The sequence below is a fragment of the Etheostoma spectabile genome, chromosome 12 (assembly GCF_008692095.1).
Source record: "Etheostoma spectabile isolate EspeVRDwgs_2016 chromosome 12, UIUC_Espe_1.0, whole genome shotgun sequence".
In the NCBI taxonomy this organism is placed as follows: Eukaryota; Metazoa; Chordata; class Actinopteri; order Perciformes; family Percidae; genus Etheostoma; species Etheostoma spectabile.
Genome location: NC_045744.1, coordinates 5,927,219 through 5,940,476, shown reverse-complemented (window position 1 = coordinate 5,940,476; position 13,258 = coordinate 5,927,219). Strand labels below are relative to the sequence as shown.

The window sequence follows — 13,258 nt, the reverse complement described above, 5'->3', positions numbered from 1 at the left end:
TTGAGGAATTCCTTAATTAGACCGTTCTCTACCTGTTGCAGGGTAAACGTAACAGAACCAAGTTGTCTGAAAACCAATTTACAGGGAAGATTAACACGACCAATGCCCAATTTTGCTGTATCACTTCCCTGTGACATCCGAGCCAGACTCCTCCTCTTTCATCTCACGCAAATGCGTGACTTATATGTTTTTTTTGCATTCAAATAAAGTGAAATGCCATTGTCCCTTTTCATTTTCTAGCTCAACCAGCAGCTCCAGCAGGTAATACCCACAACACCACCTCATGCACTGTGCTTCCTGCTTCCATTCCTCCAGTGCAACAGACTCTTCTTCCATCTCATCATGCATCAAACATTTTCACCCCTCATTCTGACTTGGAGTGATCCTTTCCAACCTTCCCCTGAGCACTAACAGCTCTTCCAGGCACCACCCAAATATCTCGCAGACCCCTGAATCTAGAGATTCTTAGCTACAACTACTACTACTATTGTATCTACACTTGAGGAAAAATTTGATTTCTTAATTTGCTTTTGCTTATTAATCAATGATTGACCTAAATATTTTCTGTTAATATGGTATCGCTAAGTCAACAAAACAGGCTGATTGACATGTGTATTGTTTTTAGAATATGATCTCATGATCTTGAAAAAACAAGTGTAATTACAGTAATAAATGAGTACAGTGGTGATTTTGTATACAGCTGTGCTGTGTGTTCTTCAGGCTGTGCAGGTCCACCCGTGCTGTGTTGCTCTGGTACAAACAACTCCTGCTTCAGGCAATGTTTCTGTGATGCGGCCTGCTTGCAAAATCGCGACTGCTGTCCTGACTACATTTCAACCTGCACGCAACGTGAGTGAGGGTGAACACAAAAAAATTGATATTATCATCATCATGTTATGTCATTTCAGGATTTTTATTTTATTTTATTTATCCTTTATTTAACCAGGTAATACCCATTGAGATTAAAAATCTCTTTTGCAAGGGAGACCTGGCCAAGATAGGCATCAAAATTACATCACATCATTACATACATACAAAGACACACACATGAAAACCAAATATGCACTTTCAATAAAATCTCAATTAAAACATTGACATGTGAGGGAGTCCAACTCAAAGCTTCTCATTTTCAGCTTAAAAATACTCAAAGGAACCAATTTACTAAGTTTCAAGTTCTTCTGCAGCAAATTCCATGTAAAGGGAGCAGAGTAAGCAAAGGCCTTTTTACCCAGCTCAGTCCTGACACGTGGGACAGAAAACAAGACAACAGCCTGAGAACGGAGAGAGTAATGACCAGTACTTTTCTCCATAAGAAGTGAACATAAATAAGATGGAAGCGCACCAAGAATAGCCTTATATATAAATGTATACCAATGACAAAGCCTCCGTGTAGCCAAGGCAGACCACCCTACACGAGAATACAGCTCACAGTGATGGGTACGAACTCTACAATTAGTAATAAATCTCAACGATGCATGATAGGCTGCGTCAATCATCTGAAGGCATTGAGCAGATGAATGCATATATAGTATATCACCATAATCCAGCACAGTTAAAAAAGTTGATGCCACTAACCGTTTTTTAACAGTAAAAGAAAAGCACAGCTTATTTCGAAAGTAAAAACCCAATTTTAGTCTCAACTTTCTCACTAGACAGTGAACATGAGGCTTAAATGACAGGCAGTCATCAATAACAATACCAAGATACTTATAAGTTGTAACAGTCTGTATTTCACGTCCATCAAGAGTAACCACTGAGGGAACATTCAGTGGCCTGTTCCGAAGGTCTGTGAAAAGCATACATTTGGTTTTGTCTGCATGATGTGATGTGAGATATGATTTAAAATTCAAAAGTCCAAATCTTTATTCTTGATTGAAGCTTTTACCACTACGCCGAAGAGCATACCCAGCACAACAAACAGCAGTACTAGATCAACTTCTTCATCCACTGTCTCGTCAGCACCCAGTGAAACATCTACACTGAAGGAAGGAAGTATAACTTCAGCATCTGTCTCTGCTGCTATAGCAACCAGCCAAACAAGCAGCAGCTCAACACCAGCAGATAACAGGCCAACTTTATCAGTCCCCCCAACAGTTAACAGCACAACTTCACCAGTCCCCCAACAGTTAACAGGCCAACTTCACCAGTCCCCCCAACAGTTAACAGCACAACTTCACCAGTCCCCCCAACAGTTAACAGCACAACTTCACCAGTCCCCCCAACAGTTAACAGCACAACTTTACCAGTCCCTCCAGCAGCAAATACCAGCACCACTTCACCAGTCCCCCCAGCAGATAACAGCACAACATCATCTACAGACTTGATTTCTCCAAATCCCAGCAAAACAAACAGCAGTACTACCTCTACACTTATAAATACCAGTACATCTTCAGCACCCACAGCCTCTGACACAACACCATCAAGCACAAAAAATAAAAGCAGTACATCTACACCCTCAGATATGCCCCCAGCTCCCCCATCCACAGTGTCTTTAACAACAGAACGCAGTACGACAAGTAACACTACTGCATCATCATCAGATGTGAGCACAAACTCAGCCTCCGTGATGTCTGCTGCTACAGCAACCAGCCAAGACAGCAGCAGTACTACATCTATACAATTAGATGGTCTCTCAACTTCAGCATCCTCAGTCTCATCAGCTACAGGTTGGTCATTATGATTTCTGCTGAAGCCATGTCAAAAATGGAAATTTTAAGAAATACATGAATTGAATAGTCACTGCTGAAAATGTATTGGGAATATTTTGTCAAATCTGAATTTTTTGCTTGAATCAGAGTGAATTAGAGATTCATCTCCTTGGGCGTGCTTACTAATAGTTTCCTTGTCCTCATAGCAGGGACAACACTGAGAGACACCAGAACAACTCTGGACACTAGTAGTGTCACAACTTCACCAGCAGGTGGGAGAAAATCTGGATTTTTCAACAAAAACACAGATTCAACCTTGACATGGACTTCTGTACTTCTGTTCTGTAGTTAAAGCTCTAGTGCGTAACTTTTTGATATTAATGAACATCTGTTACATTCCAGCCACTGCCAAATAAGTTGTTACAGTGCTAATTAGGACTAATACATCCACGCAACTCAACTCAAGAGTTTTGTTGTCATTACTTTGTCACGAGTCGGCAGAAACCACGCACTATAGCTTTAATTTTAAATTGTAAAAAATATTTTTTTATTTGCAACTTTATCTCCACAGACACCCACACAGTGACTATTCACCTGAAAGCTTCTGTTTTACGCCAGAATGAGGACACTGAAGATGTGATTTTTAAGGCTTTATCCAATGTAAGCACAAACAACCTTCACATACAGTGCTTAGCATGAGTGAAACATCCCATGATAAAGTCTACTAAAAAGACGAATTCAAAAAAATCTTCTTTTGGAAATTGATCTTAATCCCTTAGTTAAAACAAATAGAAAAAATCCAACCTTTAAGGTCTTTAAAAAATAAAAATCTTCCTGCCTCTATGGGATTTAACACAGGGGTGTACTTACTTATGCACCCTGTATTTTAAGGAAGAACATTTATTTATTCACGATACATTATTCATTTACAAAGAAAACTGGTTTCCTTAAAGGTTGGATTTTTCCTCTTTTTTTTAATGAAGGCATTAAGATCAATTTCCAAAAGATGATTGTTTATTCCACTTTTTAGTCAACTTTAGCATGGGCGTATTCACTATGCTAAGCACTGTATACATTGTGCAGTTAGAGTATGAGAAAAAACATTATACGTACTGTAGCTCTGTCGCTTACCTAATCAGTGAGTGTCTTCTCTCTCACAGGTTATTTCCCAGATCCTTCTCCAGCTGAACTGTGAGGGCTGCTCATCAACCATCAGACACATCAAACCCACCTGAGAAAGGGCCCCCGTTTCAGCCAATGGGAGCACCAGTGTGGCTGTAGCTGTACTGTGACAACGGGCTGAACAACACCATTACCTATTAAAACTACTACCTACTACTAATTATATGAATAATCACACATGCATATTATAGAACATATGAAATCATGCTTAAAAGCAATTTTCCCATTACAGTAGAAAGGTCAGACAATGTGAGACGACCTCGGAGCTGACAGGGGTGAAGACCGCAGTTTTCATCAGACCCACCCTGGGTACGTAACTAATAACTAATAATAACATTACCCTGGGAAAAATCCCCCCCGCAATTATATCCATACTTCAAAGTTAACCATCAAGCCACTAAGCCTGTTTGGAAATGAACCCCTCTGCTGAAGTGTTATATTCGTTAATAATGACAAGACAACACCGGCGTCATTACACGCTGACTGTGGCAATATCAACGTGCAATATCGTTGACGTAAAATGATGAACAAATATTAATTTTATACAATATTTGCATTGCCTTCCACCTTTTCCTGCACCCCCGGAACAAACCGCAGTACTACCTCTTCACTTATAAATACCAATACACCTTCAGCACCCACAGCTTCTGACAACACACCAAGCACAACAAGTAAAAGCAGTACATCTACACCCACAGATATTCCCCCCCGCGCACCATTTCCACCATCCGCAGTGTCTTCAACAACAGAACGCAGTACAACAAGCAGTACTACTGCATCATCCACCGGTAAAACTCTGGACACTAGTAGTGTCACATCTTCACCCCCAACAACACAAACACACTTACAGTCCAGTGCCGCTGACTGCGTCCCTGAGTCAAATGTGAGTCGTCTCTGTACTCGGCCTGCTTCTGTTGGTTGATTACCGCAGCTTGTTGCTGATAAGCTCTCATTACGGGTCGGATGGGTAACACACTGCCATGACGATAACTCCACATTTTATTTGTAATATTTTGTGATTAAATTCTGAATCTGAATCTGTTTGGTAAATGTAGTAGTACAATGTCTTCCTCTGATGTAGAAACAAACTGTAAGTCAGCAATAGGTTATTCAGTGGAGTTGCATATTAAGTGGTTCGGGGCCCTTTTAGAAGTTATAACTCTTTTGCAGTGCTTAGATGTCAACACACGCACCGATTTTATGAGCGCTTGGATACACACATGACATCATGTGTATATCGAGCTTGTTGGCTGGCTCAGGAAAGTCTTGCTTAGTTACGCCGCTATAGGCCTAGACAGCTGGGGGGCTTCCCATGATGCACTGAGAACCTCTCTCTTCCTCCTTCTCTCCATCTGTATGCAACCACATTCCATTAATGCATGTTACTAACTCGACTACTTCCCTTTCCCGGAGACTTGTGCTCTCTCGCCCCCAGAGTCTCTCCTCTCTCCTCCTATCGCTTCCTGCAGGAGTTTCTGGCTCTGGATCTGTGGTTGGAGTCACCTGCTGCCTCCATGTTCCTGCTCGACACCTTCTGCTACTGTTCTCCGTCTCTCCGTCTTTCTCTCCATCTCTCTCCATCTCTCTCTCTCTCTCACCCTCAACCGGTCGAGGCAGATGACCACCCACCCTGAGCCATGGTTCTGCTCGAGGTTTCTGCCTCTTAAAGGAAGTTTTTCCTTGCCTCTGTGGCCTAGTGCTTGCTCTTGGTGGGAACTGTTGGGTTTCTTTAAATAACATCACAGAGTCCGGTCTAGACTTGCTCTTTTATGAAAAGCGCAAAGAGATAACTGTAGTTGTGATTTAGCGCTATGTAAATAAAACTGAATGGAGTTAAATCATGATTACAAACTGAATGTGTCAATACTGTATAATAATGTTACCATTAATGGTTATTCAAATATTGATGACATTTCATCATAATATGTTGAATATTTGTACTTTGGAGATTTTCAACTTTGAGTAATGGAATCTCTGCAATGTGGCTACATTTTTTGGCAATGTTAGTCAAGTGTAGCTGCAAAAACATTTATATACACAGTACTTATCTACAGGCTGTCATGTAACTCAATATCTGTCAGCTTACGTAAAAAAAATCAGTATGAAAAGAAAAAATCAAAGAACTCTAACAACAGCATAGTTTATTTTGGCAGACACTAAAATGATTGTGTTCAGGAGAGTCGGCTACTGTTGGCCACGCCCTCGCCAATCAGTCATGGATTGGTTTACACTCTGCAATGATGAGTCAAACATCATTGCATTTTGTTCTGGACACTTGAATAAAACATTCACTATGAAGTCAGAGTCAAGGCGTGCCATCTTGCTGCTGCCAGGATCCAGCAGGGTGCTCAAGTACGATCACATCACCCCCATCCTGAAATCTCTTCCCTGGCTACCCGTCCCACTCAGAATAGAATAGAAGTCCTCCCTCCTCACCCACCAGTGCCTTCACAGACATGCCCCCCCTTTACCTACAGGAACTCCTCACCCGCCAGACCTCCTCATGCACCCTCAAACACCCTCCAAGCCCCCAGATCCAAGATCTGCAGCATGGGTGATGGGGGCTTTTCATCTGCTGCTCCGATACTATGGAACACCCTCCCTAAACACCTGAGGGCCCCACAGTCTACAGAAGCTTTTAAACAAAAAAGATTTTAATAAATGTATAGGTTTTCCTCTTAACTATGTACTGAATTTGATCTTTTAATCTTTTAATAATTAACTTTTTTATTAATCGCATAATTATAAGCTCTGTAGCACTTTGAGATTGCTGAAATGTAAAGTGCAATACAAATAAAATGTTTTATTAATATTATTATTATACATCTCATAAAAATAAAATTAAGGAAACCAATCAATGGCTTTAAGTTACAATACTAAAATAATTTATAACTACTGCTTACTTCATTTACGTTTAACAACAGTGTGAACAGCCCCCTGTTGCAAATGTCACCATACCTCCCGTAGTGGAAGCAACAACCGACTTAATTAATAATGACAATGTTACTGAGGCTCCAGATAACAGACCACCACCACATTCAGGTACAGCAGAAGAACTTGTACTCCCCTGGTGATGGGGGTCCCATGATTCATGTTTTCCACATGGAGTTTTATGATTATCAGTTAACTAAATATGTCTGATATTGGTTTCCAGTATGCCACCTCAACTGCAATTTTGAACAAGATCTACACTACAAGCCAAAAGTTAGGAAAAACCTTCTCATTCCTGTGAAGTGAAAACCATTTCAGGTGACTACCTCATGAAGCTCATTGAGAGAACACCAAGGGTTTGCAGCACTATCAAAAAAGCAAAGGGTGGCAACTTTGAAGAATATAAGACTATGATATAAGACATGTTTTCAGTAATTAGTTTTTACACTAATTAGTTAAGTACATAATTTCATATGTGTTCATTCATAGTTTTGAGGCCTTCAGTGATAATCGACAATGTAAATAGTCATGAAAATAAAGAGCATTGAATGAGAAAGTGGTTCCAAACTTTTGGCCTGTACTGTACGTCAGTGGAGTCAACTTGTTAGTAGAACTTCCTTATAAAACCAGACTGATAGTTAAAAGTTCTTCCTGAAGATAAGATGACTTTTCTTTAACATCCTGAGGTAGTGCCAGTGGAGCTGCTGCTACACAAACACAAAAAACTACTTCAACGAAACCCAGCCACCATCAACTACCTTTACAACAATGGCCGCCACATTAACAGCTGCCGCAACTGATTGTGAAACACAAAGCCAGCAACAACCCTAGGCCCAAAAACTTCAAATGTCTCAACACCAAGACCAAGCGGCCAATAACATCAACACCAATAACAACACCACCACTACTACTACTGGACCCCAAACTACAGCTGGGTCTGTGGCAGTTAAAGCTATAGTGTGTAGTTTCTGTTGGCCCCATAAGGAATTCTAAGAAATGACAACAACACTGTTGGCATTTAAACACCGGGTGTTTAAATGCCAACAGTGTTGTTGTCAACACCCCGTCTCCTTTGTGTACTTTTGATAGAATAAAAAAAGATACATAAACAAAAGGTGAAAGTTCTTGTGGCATGAACCCCAGTAACAAAGTGGTGGGATAAAAAAAAAAACCTGCTCCAAGACAATGACACTATTTAGCTAGGTTGAGTAAGTCAAATAGAAATAAAACATTGACCGACACAATGACCGGATGAAACCAGATGGTACCAGGGATGTAAAGATGAGACATGGCACTGGCATGGCTCAGTAGAGTGTGGGCCCCATGTAGGCAGAGTCCTTTGCAGCGGCCTGGGTTAGAATACAAACTTGTGGAATTCAAAGGTCAAGAAGCACTAACTGACTAACTATGCATGACTACAAATGGATAATTCATCACTATCCAATTACTGTTAGAAAGAAAGGTTGTGATGTGTAATGACATGTAATTGAAAGCCAGTGTGTTAATAGGTTTTCTACTGTTCACTGTTCTCAAAGACAAACTTGTGTTGCCAGTAAATCCAGTATTGTGTGGTTCCAAACTTTTGGCCTGTACTGTACGTCAGTGGAGTCAACTTGTTACAGATGTTTTTGACTGGTTGAGGCCTAGGGGTTCCACTCCTACTATAATGATTGGGCCTACTTCAGGACACGCCACAGGAGGTAATTAGCCTCCTGACACAGGCCAAGGAAAGTTGGTGTAGAACTTTCAGCACACTCTTTGCCAGTTCGACATCTGCACAATCACACTTACAGATTATGAAAAACACAACCAAAAAAAAAAGGTAGTTAAAGTAGAACTTCCTTGTAAAACCAGACTGATAGTTAAAAGTTCTTCCTGAAGATAAGATGACTTTTCTTTAACATCCTGAGGTAGTGCCAGTGGAGCTGCTGCTACACAAACACAAAAAACTACTTCAACGAAACCCAGCCACCATCAACTACCTTTACAACAATGGCCGCCACATTAACAGCTGCCGCAACTGATTGTGAAACACAAAGCCAGCAACAACCCTAGGCCCAAAAACTTCAAATGTCTCAACACCAAGACCAAGCGGCCAATAACATCAACACCAATAACAACAACCACCACTACTACTAAGTGGTGGGATGAAAAAGAAAACCCTGCTCCAAGACAACGACACTATTTAGCTAAGTTGAGTAAGTCAAATAGAAATAAACAATGACCGACACAATGACCGGATGAAACCAGATGGTACCAGGGATGTAAAGATGAGACATGGCACTGGCATGGCTCAGTAGAGTGTGGGCCCCATGTAGGCAGAGTCCTTTGCAGCGGCCTGGGTTAGAATACAAACTTGTGGAATTCAAAGGTCAAGAAGCACTAACTGACTAACTATGCATGACTACAAATGGATAATTCATCACTATCCGATTACTGTTGGAAAGAAATGTTGTGATGTGTAATGACATGTAATTGAAAGCCAGTGTGTTAATAGGTTTTCTACTGTTCACTGTTCTCAAAGACAAACTTGTGTTGCCTGTAAATCCAGTATTGTGTCGGTAACTGCCGTCTTAAAATATCTCCATTCTAATTAAGTTTTAATTATTACATAAAGAAACCTGTGCCTTTACACTCAGCAGCCAAACAGAGTCATGGATGGGTTTACATCGTACTTCGCTCTCCTGTCGGCGTTCCTACTTTATGATGGTGAGTGAAACATCACATTTAATATCCAGTGTTGGGCAAGTTGCTTCCAAAATGTAATACATTATAGATTACTAGGTACTGTCATTTGAAAGTAATACGTTATATTACAATATTACGGTCTCTGAATTGTAATGCGTTACACAATTTTTCCATTACTTTTGAGTTACTTCCACCAAAATAAGTTTGGCAGCTAGAGTGTGAATTTCCCCACCGGATCAATAAATTATCATCTTTCTCAATATGAATACATCATAGATTTATAACATGTTGTATATGAATATGCAAAGTAACTAAAGCTATAAAAAAAGATATGTAGAACATACAATAGACAAGTAGAAGAAAATGAAAAATCTCAATTAAAAGGACCTTACAGTTGTAGTGAAGTACGGCATTGTTGTAAAATGTTTGTTTAAAGCACTTGAAAAATAAATTAATGTTGTTCAGTTTAAAAATAAAAGGTAATCTAAAGGAAACTGTAAATTGTAGTGTAATTAAAACTCACTATTTACATTATTTGCAGTACTTGACTTAAAGCTCTGTGAAAAGGTACACATCCTTATTTAACAGTAATTTAGTTTTACTGCAAACCATCACAGGAAGTGACTTATTTTGAAGCAGTCTACACAAAAATTGTCTGTTGTGGACTCTTGCCATTGACTCTTGCTAGCTTACTGAGATGAACGTGAGACGCTAGATGCAAAACATGAACGTCTGCTCACTTTGTTGTTTGTTAAACTGTAACATATTGAACACTAAATGGTCGCAGTTAAAGACAAGCGTTTTTGCTCGTCATTCGAAGCCATTCCACTACAGGTATAGTTATAGCTGATAAAATGCAATGGTATTTACTTGTAGCAAGCCTAAACATTAATTTCCGCCATGTTGCTATCCGTCAGCCCATAGCGTCAGCCGCACCCATAGACAGTTAGAGACCGCACCTTGCTTCAATGTGAAGAAATATGCAATACATTTTTTTTTTTTAAACACCACTAAATGTTGCGTTAAAATGCGCTGTAACTCGCGTTACTAAGATTTTACAAGTAGCCTATAATATTACCGAAATTAACACTTGAGTGGCGTGTTATCTGTAGCATTTCAGTCCCTCCAGGATTTCGCGGCATTGTTTGAGATTGTTGCGGACCAAAATATTTAATTTTGGGGGAGCTTTTGGAAGCAAAGAAAATTGCATAAAAGTTGCGACGTCTTTTGTATTGCGGGAGACAGAGAAAGTTGCAAAAAAAACAGAACCTGTTTTAGGGTGAATAAAATTACTCTGGGCTGAAATGTCCTTAGCAAGAAGGCTCAGGGTGCTGCAAATGTTGTTATAACATGAAAATGGCTGGTGACACAAAATAATAACTTATTGATTCAATCAATCATCAGGTGTCAGTGGCTTGTTGATCGTTACATTGTTAGTTAAGTTCCTATCCTGTGCCACACATTCATACGGTTTGATAAAGTACTTGCTCCAAAGTAAAACGCTGTAAACAAATTACGGTTAGACAATTATTTCCTAATTGTTACAGGCCTAGCGCCTGGAAATAGACCGTTCTCTACCTGTTGCAGGGTAAATGAAACTGAATCTAGTGTTCTGAAACCCATTTAACAGGGAAGATTAATACCACCAATGCCAAATTTTGCTGTACGACTTCTCTGTGGCATCCAAGCCAGCATCATATGTGTATTGACAATTTTTTCTTAAATCTGAATTTTTCTGTTTGCATCAGGGACTGTTACAGATTCACAAATCACAGATCCCACCATCACATATCAAATGCTTAACTTAAATATTTGTTTTTTCTGCAGTCAAATGAAATGTCAATGTCCTTTTTCATTTCTAGCTCAACCAGCAGCTCCAACAGGTAATACCCACAACACCACCTCATACACTGTGCTTCCTGCTCCCATTCCACCAGTGGAACACATTCTGCCTCCATCTCAAGCCCACAATAATCAGCAACATCCCTTTCATTTTTCCCAGCTGCATCCATCTAAGATGCATCAGACATTTTTACCCCCTTTCATTCTGACTTGGAGTGATGCTTTCCAACCTTCTCCTTAGCTCGATGTCATTTGTTTTTGCAACAATTTTTAAAAAATGATTATTGTTCCTAGAATCAATATTTTTTATTTCCTTTTTTTAACCAGTGTTTTTCTGTGATTACGGTGCTGCTGACAGTGACTACTGTTTAAAGCTAAAAGACTGACTGACATGTGATATCTTTTAGAAAACATTTTAAGTTCTTAGTAAGTTAGTCTCATGGTTTGGATGTAATGCATTAAATTACAGTAATAAATGAGTACAGTGGTGATTTTGTATACAGCTGTGCTGTGTGTTCTTCAGGCTGTGCAGGTCCACCCGTGCTGTGTTGCTCTGGTAAAAACAACTCCTGCTCCAGACAATGTTACTGTGATGAGGCCTGCTTGAAATTTGGCGACTGCTGTGATGACTACATTTCAACCTGCACGCAACGTGAGTGAGAGTGAACACAGAAAAATAGGAATGATTACATTTTTACTATGTATTGGTCCCTAGTGGGGAAATTACAATTTACACTCTTTTACGTTAGAAGTCACTACACATGCCGGAAATACACACACATGATAAGGACCTATTCATGCATAAATGGAGAAATGTACCAATCCACACTCTGTACTTTGGTCCGTATGGGGACTTAAACCAGCAACCCTCTGGTTCCCAACCCAACTCCCAACGGACTGAGCTACTACCAACCCCAAAACACTGTTATTTCAGTTTAGGATTAGAGATTTTAAGTGCAAAATGAAGTGCAAAAAGTGCAAATGTAGTTCTAAAAGGAACATCATGTAACTTCGTAGCACAAGCTGTAGTTCCAAGGAAAGAACCTGTAGGGGGATTGAAGTGGGAAAAGTTACATGATGTTCCTTTAACAATCTCACCAGAAGATAATAGCACAACATCATCCATAGACTAATTCTCCAGGACCCAGCACAACAGATAGCAGTACTACCACTACAATTTTTAATACCAGTACAAATTCAGCAACCAAAAGGTTTTGACACAACACCACCAAGCACGAGTAAAGTTACACCCACAGAACCCCCCCCCCCCCCAATCTCCGTCATCGGAATTCTCTTGACCAATAGCATACAACACAACAAGCAGCACTACTACAAACTCAGCCTCCATGATGTCTGCTGCTACGCCAACTAGCCAAGACAGCAGCAGTACTACATCTACACAATTAGATGGTCTCTCAACTTCAGCATCCTCAGTCTCAGCAGCTACAGGTTGGTCATTATGATTTCTATTGAAGAAATGTAGAAAATGTATATTTGAAGAAATACATGAATCTTCATTGCTGAAAATGTATAGTCCTGACTACATTTCAACCTGCACACAACATGTGTTAGGTTAAACACAAACAATTACATATTATTCATCATGTTATGTAAGTTCAGGATTTCAAATACGATTTAAAATTTAAAAGTCCAAATCTTTATTCTTGATTGAAGCTTTTACCACTGCGCCACAGAGCATACCAGCACAACAAACAGCAGTACTAGATCAACTTCTTCATCTACTGTCTAATCAGCACCAAGTCAAACATCTACACTGAAGGAAGGGAGTATAACTTCAGCATCTACTGTCTCTTCTACTACAGCAAAAACCACAACTTCACCAGTCTCCCCAGCAGACAACACCACAACTTCACCAGTCTCCCCACGACACACAACACCACGACAACCACACTTCCCATCCCCAGCAGACAACACCACAACTTCACACAGAAACTCCACCGGCAGAC

The 13,258-nt window shown here is 40.0% G+C and overlaps 1 long non-coding RNA gene across 1 annotated transcript; it reads left to right on the top strand.

The window, feature by feature from the left end:
• Positions 1-9,393: 9,393 nt before the first annotated feature.
• Positions 9,394-11,938, top strand: LOC116698805 (uncharacterized). Its single transcript, XR_004334301.1, has 3 exons — positions 9,394-9,470; positions 11,312-11,332; positions 11,815-11,938. It is a non-coding gene; the product is annotated as an uncharacterized LOC116698805 (long non-coding RNA).
• Positions 11,939-13,258: the final 1,320 nt, after the last annotated feature.